Source organism: Eurosta solidaginis, chromosome 2 (assembly GCF_040869045.1).
Source record: "Eurosta solidaginis isolate ZX-2024a chromosome 2, ASM4086904v1, whole genome shotgun sequence".
Lineage (NCBI taxonomy): Eukaryota > Metazoa > Arthropoda > Insecta > Diptera > Tephritidae > Eurosta > Eurosta solidaginis.
In genome coordinates this window covers 280,341,248-280,357,158 of record NC_090320.1, presented here as the reverse complement: position 1 = coordinate 280,357,158, position 15,911 = coordinate 280,341,248, and the positions used below count along the sequence as shown (strand labels likewise).

General features: G+C 38.4%; 2 long non-coding RNA genes across 4 annotated transcripts in view; both read right to left on the bottom strand.

Moving 5' to 3' along the window:
* LOC137241046 (uncharacterized) overlaps nucleotides 1-15,911 on the bottom strand; it is a 285,496-nt gene that overhangs the window by 60,815 nt on the left and 208,770 nt on the right. The window lies entirely within an intron of this gene.
* LOC137241047 (uncharacterized) overlaps nucleotides 1,585-15,911 on the bottom strand; it is a 46,137-nt gene continuing 31,810 nt past the window's right edge. Inside the window, exons 2-3 of the long non-coding RNA XR_010949897.1 lie at nucleotides 1,896-2,049; nucleotides 1,585-1,823 (exon numbers count right to left, since the gene is read on the bottom strand). This is a non-coding gene — a long non-coding RNA (uncharacterized lncRNA). The remainder of the gene's footprint in view (nucleotides 1,824-1,895; nucleotides 2,050-15,911) is intronic.

The window sequence follows — 15,911 nt, the reverse complement described above, 5'->3', positions numbered from 1 at the left end:
ACTGCTGGCAGTTGTTAACGCTATGTTGTTTGGTACCAGGTCTGCAGGCAGAATGTGCAGAATGGCATACAGTGCAGCCGTCGGGGTTGTTTTCAGGGCTCCCGTGATGCTAAGCATTGATAATCTGCATACCCCCTCTAAGTTTTAGAGGTAGGCTTTTTATACCTTTCATGAAAATGAAATGGTATATTAATTTCGTCACGAATCCCAAAATTGTAAGTCCTTAGAGGAAAATAGATAGACCCAGCATTAAGTATACCGAAATAATCAGGATGAAGAGTTGATTTGATTTAGCCATGTCCGTCTGTCGGTCTGTCTGTCTGTCCGTCTGTCTGTTTGTATGCAAACAAATTTTAGAGATATCTTGATAAAATTTGGTGAGCGGTTGTATTTAGGTGTCCGATTAGACATTTGTCGAAACCGGCCGGATCGGGCCGCTATAGCACATATACTCCATACAACCGATTGTTCAGAAAAAGAGGATTTTCGTCATATCTTCCTCAATTTTTCAGGTTGGAGCTTCAAACTTCATCATTTGCTTTCATATATTGCACATATTGTTGTCTAAAAAAATGGATGAGATCGGTCGTATATATGGCATATATCCCCCACAAACGATTGTTCAGATAAGACATTTTTCGTAATCATTGCCCCATTTTAAGGGCTAGAGGCTCCAAATTTCAACGAATGCCTACGTAAATAGCATAGCATATATATATATATATATTGTAAAGAATTTAGGGAATCTCTGCTTAAATTACACCTTCAGCAAACGTTCGAATCGCTAAATTTTCGAATAATGCAAAATGGTCTTTATTAGATTACTTTGGGAGTAGTACAATTATACTTCACAAAAACTCTTCACTTCGCAATTGATAGCGTGTTTAATTCAAACTGTTTACTGACTACTCTGTTGCCTTGTCCGCATATTTCTAAAAATGTCTAGACGTTTCTCCCTCTAGAATCTTCAACTTGGTTACCAGCTATATGCGTGTGTATTTGTAGTTTATAGTCTCTCGCATAGGCATATGCGTGTGTATATGTGAGTACTACTTCGGCTGATGATTACATGTGTTTTTGAGTATCTCTCCGTTGCCTTGTATGTACATGTGTAGATGATGATTGATTTGTTTACGTACATACTGCTTAGCAGCACAATTTTTGCTTACCTAGAATCGGATTTGTAATCCAACGAATGTTGTGGAACACATTACCAACCTCATGAAACCACCGATTATATTAACACAGGCATGTCATTAGGCGAAAGCGCTTGCCTTTGTATTACTAAGAAGGCTTTTTGTAATGCATGATTAGATGCTATGTTATAACGCCTTCCTACTTTGTAGCTAAAAGCGTTTCCTGAACGTATTCCAAATGAAGATTTAAAAGCGCTGATTAATTGCATTACTTTAAAGCGCTTTTGTAATGCGTCGACAGACCCCCCTACGCAACCCATTCCTTTTTTGTATCTAAAAGCACTTCCTTAACGTATTCCAAATGAAGATTTAAAAACGCTGATTAAATGCATTACTTGAAAGCGGGTTCGTAATGCGTTGCTAAATCACATTACGTAACCCATTTTTATTTGTTTAATTTCATTTATTTTGTATTAGTTTAAAATAAAATACATAAAAAGTAATTACATAAAGTTATTAAAACTAAAGCGAACACATATGTATTTAAGTAAATATTTGCATACATTTTTTAATTTGCCTTATTTTCTAAACATAGTTTTTTGAAGTGTTTATTTTTGACACACCGCAGTCCATGTCGTAGGTGCTTCAGGAAATCTGTAAATGTTTTTCCATCCACAATTGTCGCATCTAAAGTGATAAGAAAGTTAAGCAAAAATAAATACTTTGTTTAGTTTTGTGCCGTATAATAGTCAATATTACCAAAAAGTATTTCGAGCAGTTTCGGGAAATTTCGCAGCCTTTTCTTGGAGTTCTTTCCATCCACATTATATTGTAGAACAACCTCGGTCGCAAGTATTCTCTCCACATTTTTACTCCACCCTCCAGGTATAATCAGCTTTTTCAAACTGACAATCTGTAAATATAAAGACAAAATTAAAATCGTTATATTAAAGAAACACAAAGAAACTGTTTTTAAAGTGTGAAATTAAAACTCTTAGCATTGCAGCTCTGTTGTCTTCTGTTATTTCCTTCTCAAACTGGATAAGTTCCTCCTCGGATTTTAAAGGAAACCTTTGATAATATGTTGGTTGATCTGCTGCAGTTTTCAGAAGAACAGATTTTAACATAGCGACCTCCGCTGCTAACTGTGTTATAGTATCATTTTGCGATTGTACTTTACCTTAAAAGAGAAAAAAATGCAAATGAGCATTTCGTAAAAGTGACTTACAAATAAGATTCGAAATTTCGTTTTTGAGACCTCGCATGACATCTACCATTCCACCAAGTTGTGCATCCATTTTACAGAAGTTTATTTTATATGTTTATTCGTTGTATTTTTAAGAGCAGTGATGAAGTATAGGCAGCAAAACTAAATTTTCTTCATATGGCAAAACCATGAGTTTTGTATAAATGTCTTCTAGTTGAAAATTTTGTACACTATCAAATTGAGAAGGAATAACACATATTCCTAGATCCAGCGATGGGACGGGTTCCGAATACAAAATCTGTGGATTAGGATATGGTTTCCCCTCAAATGTTTCATTCGAATTGATTTTGGTAATACATATAGGGAGCAAATGCGGTACTGCACAAAAGTTATCAGGAAATTTTGCAGATATATAAAGATCCTCCACTGCGTACGCTATAACTTCCCCTTTTGCGTTGAGTTGCAGCCCAGTTTTGGGTTTTTTAATTGATATATCACAGTGGTAAACTTTGCTATACAATTGCTGAGAGATGGATTGAGGTTTCTTGACTGCTTTTTTCAAAATTTTCATAAAGTTTTCGAACTTGTATGCTGTGAGATCTCCTAGGAATCCGTGATTCTTTACACAGTCCGTAAGATGTAGGAGGTTGTGAACATTATACGTGATACTTGTATGCCCATAAAATTTTGGAAAATTTACTACAAAGGCGGAAAGCATTTCTTGTATGGTAGGTAAGTTAGATGAAACATGTTTTTTACACATTAGCATACGATATGAGCAATGTAATAGAAGAAAATGGTTAAAGAATTCATCACATACGAAATTCTTAAATGATAATGCACCAGTGTACAACAGGAACTGGCGGAATTCTACTGCTTTCCATCTTTTAAACTCTTCACGAGGTTTCCTTGCGAACTCATATAAGATATGAATGAAGTCAGTAAGGAAGACATTTGGTTTTTTTCTTGCAGGCTTATCTTCTGAATTGTTTTAGATGTAAGAAGATATGAAATAATTTTTTCTGTGACACCAAGGTCCACCAAGTGCATAGCATTTAAAGGAAACTGGCTGATCATACCAATACCTATTTCTTCTAAGCTGATTTTACAATCAGCGTACAGCGAGTGTAGGTTTTACGTGAGTATCTGTCTTCGAAGACCTAACCTCACGTATGTACCAAGTACACAGGTCAAAGCAGGTCTGACCAGCCCCCAAGGCTCGCTTACCTTGGTACCAATCGATAATGTGAGTGGACACATCATCACCTTGGTGGGGTTGGAGGCCTATCTAACACCTCTTCCATTCTATGGGTCATGGCACCCGGTTGCAATGCAACTCCACATTCGAGCTGACCAACTCTTACCGCATTCGGATATCAACCACAGCCACCACGATGCTCCCAAAGGGGCCAACCGCAACCGAACAGAAACGGAGCAAGCTCCGCGGGCTATCTGTTCCCCGTGGTACCACTTTAAAGTCTTGGTATGACTTTCGCAGCCGAAGCCACTTCCGGTGGAGTATCCACCTACTCCGGACCGGCCGGCTTGGGGTGAGGTGGGGTTAGAACCCCCCACATCCACGAACAAACACACGAATTAACCACCACGATCACCACCACGTCTCCTCCGTCTAAACACCTCCAAAGCATACCTATTGAGCAAATCAATAGTCCGACTAGTGGAGAGCGCTCCACTAACATCAACCCTGCCTTCTTCAACATTAACCCCACCACTACCCAAATCCCTTATGTCAGAGTACTCCGGGCACTCGCACAACACATGCACCCAATCCTCACATGCAGCCCCACATACACACCCCTCCGTTTCGCTCAAGCTCCTCTTATGCAAGAATGCATTAAGAGGCTATGACCCGTAAGCAGAAAACCCAGGCTCAGATTAAATCTGAAGTCTGGATTTTCCGCCACAAATGAAACGTCCCGGATGTACCCGTACGTCACCCTGCCGTTGGGACTATTGTCCCAGCGCTACTGCCACTTCCCTCTAACCACCCCTTCTAATCGACGCGTATTTTGTAACCATGCACTATCCACATTATCGTCGGCGGCCCATTCATCCTCCAACAGCGGCAAACTTGCCCTCCTTCTCAGCCTGAAAGAAACAGCAAGCTGTATAACCACCAGGTCAAGAGGGGGTGCACCAAGAAGCACCTGCATCGCATCCGTGGAAACGGTACGACACAAGGGCAAGCATGGGAGCATCATGCACCTCTGTATGCTCAGCACGCGCCTCTGACCATGAGCAGTCATGACCGTTCGGTACCATATGGCGGCACCAAAAGTAGCACATGCTACGAATAGGCCACGATATATTGTACGAACGGCACGGCGACTCAGGCCCCAGTCACTCCGAATGATACGTCGTAACTGCCCCGAAACATTCTGCATCTTATCCCTGACAGCATCCAAGTGTGGCAGGAAGTTCATTCGCTCACCCATTGTCAGCCGCAGGTATTTGACTTTCGTCGCATATCTGATGCTGACCCCGCCGATGCGGACAACCGGTAGGCGATTCTGTGACAATCTGCCCTTGAGCAGCATCATCACAGTTTTGTCCACCGAGATATCTACGCCAACATGGGCGCCCCAACCAGCCACTACTTGAAATAGTGACTCGCTGGTATGCTCAATGCTGGCGCGAGAATCCCCCTCCACTAATAACAGGAGGTCATCCTCATAGGCGCAGAGTTTGCAAAGATGCTCGAGTTGCCTTAACAAGGAGTCCATCATCATGTTCAATATATATGGACCACAGATGGATCCCTGCGGACAACCTCGAGCCGCCTCCCTTTCTACACTTTCACAGGCACCAACGATAGTAGCTCGTCTGTCCGAGAAATAGCTCTGCCACAAAGCAATTTCTAGGCAGCCGAGCTCCACTAACCGCTCGATAACCCTATCCCAGCGCAGGTAGTCAAACGCCCCCCTGAAGTCAATAAATATGCCTAAGACATATTTATTGGAGCTTCTCTCAACACAGTCTTGGACATGCATCCAGGCGTCTTCCATGCTGCGTCCTTTCCAACTGTCTATCCGACTGGTTACCCCCAACTAGCTCCTGAAGCCGCTCAACCATAACCCTCTCCAGCACTTTACCAAGCACTGGAAGAAGGCTGCCGAGGTATCAGACCGAGGATCAGATCTTATTTTGTCAGGCGACTTCAAGAGGACGACAACCCTAGCAGCTTTCCACTCTCGTGGGAAGTAACCCTCCAATATGCATTTATCATAAACAGCTTCCAAGTATTCCGGAATAAACTTCCACAAACACATGCACATTTCTCCGTTTATCCCATCCAAACCCGGAGACCGTTTAGACCTAACCAGGCCAAATGCATAATCCAAATCTTCAACTTCTAGTGGAGGTACAGGTACATCCTGTGCAAGGGGAGCTACCTGGACCTCCGCCCTAGGAAAAAACCCTTCAATAAGCAGCTCTGAACATTCCCTCCATGTTGATATTGTTCTCTCGCCTACACGGAGGGAATTAACTTCGGTCTGGCGGCGACCCCTACAGATCTTGTAGACCTGTCCCTAGGGGTCGTTCGAATTTTCTGACACGAAGTTGCGCCATTGTTCTTCTTTTACCTCTACAATCATTCTCTTATATTCACGCGTTTCCACACTTAATTGACTTCTGAGCCGGGACAGACCATCGGAATCAATATGCCGGGCGCGTTGAAACTGACGTCTCAGGCGCCTGACAGATCTCCTCTTCTACGGAAGGCGTACCAAGCATATCCGGGGTGGTACGGGGAGCAACCACAATCTCAATGAGATTATGGTCGCTTATCCCCTCACCCCCCCTTACTCTCCATCCGCAACTGAACGCTCTCGCTGCTGGCTCATTCATGAGAGTAACATCAATGTCACTCTTGCCCATGGGCCCATCGAATGTGTACCACTCACTCGGTTCGTTCACAACATGAACGTGAGAAGTGAGTACCCACTCGCCCAACGCCTCTCCCCGTCCATGGCTAGCATATCCAGGAGAAGCCCTGGATATTTTGCTATGCCATATAGGGGATACGGCATTGGCATCCATACCAATGATAACTGGCGTTCTACTCACAAGTAGTAGCACCGTATCGAGGTATTGGATATATGGTTCCATGGGTTCCCCAAACTTACAGTATATGCTTGCAAAGATGGCTCTAACGAAAGAGCCCTCAATGCTCACACATACTCCCCAATCAGACGCATTCAAGAACAAGCATTCATAACTAGGCTCATTCACTACAACTGCGGCATTGCCCCGAAGGTCACAAAAGGACCTAAACCCTCCAGGAAGCCCTCTCACCACACCACTGGTAGTGTAGGGTTCCTGGAGCAGGGCAATACTGCAACACTCATCAGCCATACGCGCCCCCAATTCACACACAACGGAGTACGCTCCCTGACAGTTGAGTTGAAGAACTAAACCCATTAATGTCTGGCGAGTGATATGCGGCGGGTCTGCACCTAAATGCGCAATTTCGGCAATGCACCCCATTAGGGCACTTTGCCTCAATATGCCCTTCCTGTCCGCACCTCCGACAGACGGCAGCCTTCAACCCACAGTCCCTCACCTGGTGATCAAAACTCAGGCAACGGAAGCAGCTGTAGGTTTGGTTCTCTGGCCGAGCCGGGAAGGAAAACCATTTAACGTAGCAACGGGCCGCATTCAAGAGGGGGGACATTAACTTGTCCGGTCCCTCCAGGGTGACGGTCATCGTTGCTCCATCGACCCCCGTGGGGGGGGGGGGGGACCTGGGGCATACGGTGTGGTAGGCGGAGCACGCTACCATCACACCACGGCGGCCGATGCTTTGCTTGCATTGCTTACTTATTCATGTCAGATGGCGCTAAATAAAAAAAGATAAAATTTAGTCGAACGTACATGTCCATATGTCCCTGATGATGACTTCAGATTGAAGTCGAAATATCGACCAAAATTTAAGTGTATGAATATAAAACATACCAAAAGAAAGTTTTATTCATAAACCGCGGCCTTTCAGCTCAACTAATCTAATTAATGGCAAAATAAAAATTTATATTTTTAATAAAAAAGATGTCAAACGCGTAATTCTTGATTTCATTTACAGATAGGACCAAGCAGACAAAATAGGCAAATGCCTTAAAATCCTAACCCTGCTTATGACTACTAGAAACTTGATGCGTCCAATGCTTTTATTTAATTGTCTGATCAATTCCCTAGATTGATGAGGAGTGTGATGACTAGTACCTAGGACCTACCTAATTATTTTCTATCTTTTAGTATTATTACTACTTAATGTAAGTATTGTTTTCAATAAAACCGTTTAACTTAAAACTTTTTTTTAAATTATTTTATTTTCTCTATTTAATAGCCTATTATTTCTCATTCTATTTAGTTCATTTAGTGACTCATTATTACAAGGAATCTTTCCTGGCAATTTGTTACACTCTAAGTCCTCAATACATAATCCTTCTAAAGACTTTACTCGAATCTGCGCCACGTATGCTTGTCCCCCTCCAACTCCAAAATATTTTGATGTCACTTCTACCGGACTATATGTAATATGTGTTCCAAATATGGACCAAATCGGGCGTGGCGCCGCCCACCTTTAAAATAAGGTTACTTTAAAGTTTTTCAAGCTATAATTTGGCAGTCGTCGAAGATATCATGATGAAAGTTGGCAGAAATTTTACTCCTATTACTATATGTGTGCTAAATAAAAATTAACAAAATCGGATTATGAACACGCCCACTTTTTAAAAAAAATTTTTTTTAAGGTCAAATTATAACAAAAAATTGAATATCTTTACAGTATATAAGTAAATTATGTCGACATTCAACTCAAGTAATGATATGGTGCAACAAAATACAAAAATAAAAGAAAATTTCAAAATGGGCGTTGCTCCGTCCTTTTTCATTCAATTTGTCTAGAATACTTTTCACATATCACATAATTGTACTAAAATTAATAAATCTATTAAATTATGCAAACGCTTACATATGTATGTATATGCAAATAAACAACTGCAAAGAAATTTTCTCTAGTTAGTTTTATAGAGCAAAAGCTGTTTGTTTAAATTCTTAGTTTTTTATAAGCTTCTCTGATCTATTAATTTCCATGGTGCAAATAAAACACGATTATTCCACCTTCAGCCCGACGTTTCGCCAAATTTCCTTGGTATTTTCAAGGGCATAACGCTATATTTATTTTTTTCCAAAAAACAACAAGGTACATAAATTTTATTAATTTTACATGTATATAGTTGTATGACACTGAACATAAAAGTAACAACAATGAACAAAAATTTGTTTGTGAATTTTTATTTTAACTTACAATAAAATGTGGTGGTTGAAAATTATATTAGAACATTTAAAACTGAACTAAACAAACAATCAACAATATAAAAAAAGGAAAGAGATCGATACCATCTTGTGTGGTACACTTGTCACACTAAACTTAAATTATAGACAAACTAAATATGCAGCGGAAATATTGTCACTGTCCTCTCTTAAATTTATACTCTTTTCTCTTTTTTGCAGAATTCTTATGCGGCAGTTACCCACCGACGTGTGCCGTACGTAAGGACGTTTGTCGTACGAAGCATGTTTGACCGAACTCTCAAGCCCGTAGGAATCAATGTGTGCGTCTGTGTACATGTACATAACATATTTGTGTGTGTATTGTTTACAGATAAGCACTGTTGCCATTGACCATTTTGCATGTATGCTTATGGAAACATCAACTTTTTCCAATTTAATTTTTGATATTGTAAAAGGCCGGAATACATATTAAATAAGTATAAATATATTAAATATTTATAATCAGCACTTTTACATAATTATTTCGAATTATTTCCACAATTGTTCAAACTTTAATTAGGCGTTTTTGCATAAAATTGCAAACGGTCAAAAATTAGCGCACAAAAGTTTACTAGGCAACTCTGTCCAGTGAGAGAGCGATCAGCTGACACGTTCTTACGGAAAAAATCAAAATTGTTTTGATGTCTACGTTCCGGGCTACGTACGTACGGGCGTTGCACGTCGGTGAGTTTTCGTTTACATTGCACACTCATAAGATAGGTCGTGTCAGCTGACACGTTTTTTCTACGTACGTTCGTGGGTAACTGCCGCATTAGGCTCTCTAATGTATATCTGGTTTTTGTTCTTATTTCTTTATCTATGATTTTCGCGTTATTAAAGTCGAACATATGATTGTTGTCTATTGAATGCTGTGATAATGCTGTACTGGGCTTTTGTTTATGTATGTCGGCTTCATGCTCAGCTATTCGCGTGCCGAATTTCCTTTTGGTCGTGCCCAAATAGACTTTGTCGCAAAAATTGTTGTTGTTTTGGTTCCCTTTACATGGTATTTCATACAGTATGTTGCTTTGTTGGTGTATCTCTATTGGGCTTTTTGTTTTTGTAAAACAAGTAGCCAAAGTGCAATTTGATCTGTATGCTAGTGTCGTGTTAGGTGTATTTATAATGTCGTGTGTTAAGTTTTCTGTGAACCTAGGAATATATGTGACGCTAAAGTATTGCTTTGTCGGGTTATTATTATCTATATTTGGTGTTTTTTGTGTTGTGTTTCTTATGCTCATTTGTTTTTGTTCAATTAAACTATTTATTAAGTAGTCGGGGTAGTTATTAGTTTGAAGTGTCTTTTTAATTTCCCTTACGTTGGCGTCATGATACTGTTGATAGCTAATTGATAATACTTTATGTATAAAGTTTTTTGCCGTATTTATTTTGTATTTTAAAGGCTGCGATGACATAAAGTTTATGAGGCGCCCAGAAGCAGTTCGTTTTGAATACCAATCTAATGTTATGTTGTTGTTGACTCTATATACGCGTGTATCTAAAAACGGGATGCTATTGTTTTCTTCGTTTTCGATGGTAAATTTTATTCTCGTATGATATTTATTGAGTGTATCTAAAATAATATTCGCGTCTGCTCTTTTTATTATTGCAAAAATGGCATCCACATATTTCACTATGAATTTAATATTAATATTGCGTTGTTCTTTTAATTCCATGACGGAGTTGATGAGTACATCGTCCATTACTATATCGGCTATAGTTGGGGAAAGGGGGTTGCCCATGGGCATTCCATATGTTTGTGTGTATGTTTTGTTGTTGTATGTAAAATAATTATTGTCTTGGAGACAGAAGTCCAGAATGTTGCGGAACTTACTTTTCGGTATGCTTGTACCTTTTTCAATTTCTTCCCATTTACGCATTATAATTTTCGAAGCTAAGTTGGTAGGTATGTATGTTAGTGAATAGGGAGACGACATCAAACGACACTAACATTTCTTCATCACATATATTTGTATTGTTTAATCTCTCTTTAAATTCTAAAGAATTCTTTATGTTGTAATCAGTCGAAATTAAAGTTTTGAGAATATTTCCTACATGTTTGGACAAATTGTAACATGGAACATTGGTGGACGATACAATAGGCCGCAAAGGACAATCAAGCTTATGAATTTTCGGCAATCCATACAGACGTGGGGCGGTTGCTGCTGTACTGTTCAATTGATATTTTTCTCTTAAACTGATATATTTGTGTTTGTAGAGTTCGTTTACCATGTTGTTGTTTTTCCTCTGTAATGTGTTAGTAGGATCGGCTCTTATTACTTTGTAAGTGTTCTTATCACCTAGTAGTTTGTCCATTTTCAGTTTGTAATCCGATTTGTATAGAACGACGGTTTTGTTACCCTTGTCCGCGTCTGTCACGACTATGTCTTCTTTATATTTTCTTAAAAAAGCCTTCGTTTTTTTGTATGTTTCGAGTATGAACTTTTCCCTGGGATTATGTTTGCGTTTAAACTGCATTATTCTACTGCCCAATTTGTTCCTTGCTACCTCTTTTTCATTTTCTGATTCTAATGTCTCAAAAACTTGTTCCATCTCGGCTATCGTGTGTATGGCTGAAAAATTATCCTTGGTTGTTGGTACAGTGAATTTTTTGCCTAAAGACAACAACCACTTAACATCTTCGGGAAATTCTATTTCTGTAGTATTAACAAACCATTCGCTATTAATATTGATTCCTAACTTTTGTATTTGTTCCTGCTTGAGACTCCCTATTTTGGAGGACAGTGTCTTCTCTTTCTGCTTGCATATCTTTTTGCTAAGGATGTTTTGTTTTGCGATGACTGCATCGAATTTATCCTTGCTGAGGGTCTTACGTATTTGTTGTTGCGCGTGGTATAATGCATCTTTGTTAGTTTTTATGTTAATATTTGTTTGTGTAATTTCGATGTTAAGTATTTTTAGAAAGAAATTGTGTTTAGTTTTATCTATTTGTTGTTTCAATTTACCCGACATTGTTTCTATTATGGTGCTTTTTAATGTGTTGGATACATGGTTCGGTATAAGCCCGTATCGTTTACATTCTAATAAAAATTTGAGTTGTTCCATTTGTTTAGCTAATTTGATTTTTTGCTTACTGTAGTGTTTGAGGTACATGCAAGTATGTTCACCATATTTGTACTTCATGTGGTTGTAGTAGTATTTCATTTTTAGTGCTGGTTGTTTCTTGTTGTTGTTGAAAAAATATAAATGATCCTTATGTAGTTTACCGGCTGGCTTTCCGTAAATGTAAAAATGTATAGTTTTTCCGATCAGTTTGTTGGTAAATTCTTAGTTTTTAATAAGCTACTCTGATGATCTATTAATTTCCATGGCGCTGTTTGTTTAATTTTTATTATACCTGAAATTTTATGAGGTAATTTGCCCAAAAACTTCCTCAAGCTATAATGGGAGGAGTAAACAAAATAATTAGCGTTTACTTCAATTCATTTAACCTTGATTAAAAAGTATTCTTCTTCCTCAGATCTAGAGGAAAACTCTTTTGTTTGTCTTTTATTCATGTTTATTTTATCCATGTGACTTTAATTTGGAAACACTAGATATGGATATAGTTATGATTAAAGTGAGTGAACCCTTCTCCGAAAATCATAATATAAAAAAAAAAAATTCACTAATTTGGCGCTTAGTGCCATATCTTTCGTAAATCGAGCGCCTGGCGTTTTTACTTCCGTTATATTAGGTCGGTTGAATGTTTGTCCGTTTTTCATACAAATCTTGCAATCGATTTTTAAGTAACTTCTCATTGAGCTACAAACGTGAAACTGTACACATAGGTTAGAACACCGTTACAAAGCACCAAACAGAAAAAAATCCGTTAGATGTCGCACGGATCGAAAAAATTAGATAATAATTTGGAAATTTGAAACCGGGTTTTAAGTAACTTCTCGATGAGCTAGAGGCTAAAAAATTAGAGCTTAATTCAGAGGTCGACGAGAGCCGACGACACGATACAAAAATTTTCGCTAAGTGGCGCACGGACTGAGATATTTAGAAAAATCAAACGGAAGGGAGGGAATTCTGGGATTGATTTTTATGCAAGCTCTCATTAAGCTAAAAGCGTAAAACTTAACAGATAGGTTAAGACAGCGATAAAATGTAAGAAACGGGGAAAAATTCCGTTAGATGGCGCACGGATCGAAATAATTAGATAAAAATATTTAGATAAGAATTTGGAAATTTGTAGTTTTGAGATCGATTTTTAAGTAACTTCTCATTGAGCTGCAAACATGAAACTTCATAAGATAGGTTAAGACGCTGGGACAAAGGAACAAAAAGGAGAAAAAAATCCCTAAGGTGGCGCACGGATCGAAATAATTAGATAAAAAAACTGGGACTGCCGCGGTAAAGCTATTGCATATTATCAACTTATGCAATTATAATATTTATGCAACATTTTGTTTTCTTTGATATTAATTCAAGTTTTGTCTTAAACTTTAACTTTAACTTTATTTTTAACTTTAACTTTAACTATAATTTTAACTTTAGCTTTAACTTTAACTTTAACTTTCACTTTAACTTTAACTATAATTTTAACTTTATGATAGAGATCCAATTTTATGTATTTGGCTTGTTGCTAACACCGAACCTTTTTCGAACCTTTTTTGACCAATGCCCGTTACGGTTTTTTTAGATTTAGCCGCCAAGCCCGCGATAAAATCTATGCAATAGCTTAAATATTTAGATACGAATTTCGAAATTGGGAATTAAGAGATCGCGTTTTAAGTACCTTCTCGGTGAGCTAGAGACTTTAAATTTCAAACGTAATTTAAAGGCCGATTACAGTGAAAACATAATACAACAAGAAAGGGGCGGTGCCACACCCCTTTTCAAAAATTTTAGTATTTTCTGAAAATACAAATATAAGCAATAGTTCCCTAAAAATTGTTAAAAAAATTGAGAGAAAATAGATCAAGAAGGCTTTACTAAGATCCTTGGTGCTGAGCATATAAACATTGGATGATGTTTGCGGGGCAATGTGGACCCGGGGAAGTCGGCCGTGTGCGTCGCAAATAAAAAGAAAATAATAAAGACAGAATTATTAACTAGTAATATTAATTTTATTCACTGTATACAATAACAATTGATCGCTGGGTTTCATAAATAGAATGGTTAATGCCAAATTACGAAATCGCATATTCAAAGTTTAAAACACAATTCAATGTTTAAAAATACAATTCTAAATATTAATATCAGAGTATGGAGTTTTAATGGAAATGAGAGAAAATGGCTGGTTTTAGATTACTCAACTGGGGCTAGCTGCTGGCTCCTGAACGTTCCAAAATAGAAGAAAAGTCTGCGGCACCTGCCGAAAGCTAACTTTCGTCGAGTTTTTCCCCTGCGAAGTTACCGCTCGGCAGGTGTTAGCCGTTACCGGTAATAAAGAAGATAAATTGGTGGGCGAGTTACGTATAATTCCGCTACTCTACCAAATAAGGTCAATAGCTCGCCAAGTTATATAAGTGCAGAGTCAGCAGCAGACGATATTGACCAATTCATTTTAAAAATCACAAATAAACAAAAGTATTAATATCCGGTCTAAATTAAAGTTGCAAACTGGCAATTCTGGGAATTCTGCTATTTAACAAAATATTAAGTACACAGCTAGTTAATTCTACTTAGTAAGCAATAATATCATTCAGTTAGCAATAAGTATTAATATTATTATCAGCAAATTGTAAGTTTCATTATTGATGGTAATAAAGTGAAAGTTCAGTTTGATTCAGAGTTACACCCTAGTCGGTCGTGTTGATTTTCTTAGCGTATTCTGCCTTTGGTTTATATCTTCCTTTTTAAAAGGCCCCGCCGCGACTTAAGCAACGAATCTGGCGCAGTCGAAAGTCCTTTTAAAATAAAAGGGATCGGTTACGGAAAACGTTCCCCTTAAAATATATAATACTAATTAACACCCGTATACAATCATGCGATACCGTAGTCAACTCAGGAGTTGGCCGGACCCTCTAGGATATAAAATAAATAAAAACAAAATAAAACTTGCTATCAGCAACAAAAAGTGGCAGTGCAGTGATCACAATAAACTTGTAGAACACCACCCACAAAAGATTGAAATAAGTGGCAGTGCAGTGATCACAATAAACTTGTAGAACTCCACCCACAAAAGATTGAAATAAGTGGCAGTGCAGTGATCGCAATAAACTTGTAGAACACCACCCACAAAAGATTGAAATAAGTGGCAGTGCAGTGATCACAATAAACTTGTAGAACACCACCCACAAAAGATTGAAATAAGTGGCAGTGCAGTGATCACAATAAACTTGTAGAACACCACCCACAAAATATTGAAATAAGTGGCAGTGAAGTGAACGCAACAGGATTGCAGTGCACCACCCACAAATAGCGGACATAAATAAAAAGTGATAGTGCAATAAAAAAAAAAAAATTGGCACAGCAAGGCAACGAGAATACGACTTAAGAAGCGTAATGGCTCAGGATCCAGCTCAACTAATAGATGTAAACCTGGTGGAAGAGCTGGCCAGGCGAGAACAGCAAATAGAGCAGCTTAGAAATGCCTATATTGAGTTGCAACAACAACGGCAACCTCAAAGACAGACAGCGGACCAACACCGAATTGCTAGACTATTTAAAAGCATCAACCAACTTCCTATATTCACCGGCCAAGGCGATGTAACAGTGAATTCATTCTTCTACAGTACGGAATATTTACTATCAACATTCAACGATGAAGAACTGAAGAAGGAGGCAGTAAGGACAATTTTTTTTATAAAACTGTTCAAGGCGAAGCAAAAGATGTCATCATTAACATACCTCAACCGGACAACTGGGGGATGATAAAAGACACATTAAAAATGAGGTTCACACCTGACACGGAGCCGCATGAAATATACCGGAAAGTAACTAACCTGCGGGTAAATACGGTGAGTGAACTAGCGGTAGAATTACAAAATATAAAATATAAGGTAGATGAATTGATTGTGTATTATAGAGGAGGACAAGGTATCGACCTCACCAATATCGAAAGTTTGTTAGTAAATACGTCAAAAGAGATGACACAGGGTACCTTGTTAGATAAAATATACGAGTGTACACAATTAGGGGAGATAATAAAAATTATGAACCATAGAAGATTTGAGGATACATGCATAGGACCAGAATACAGGAAAATAAATAGAAGAGATGAAAGGTCAAGCTACAGGGAATGGACAAGGAAGAATCTAAAC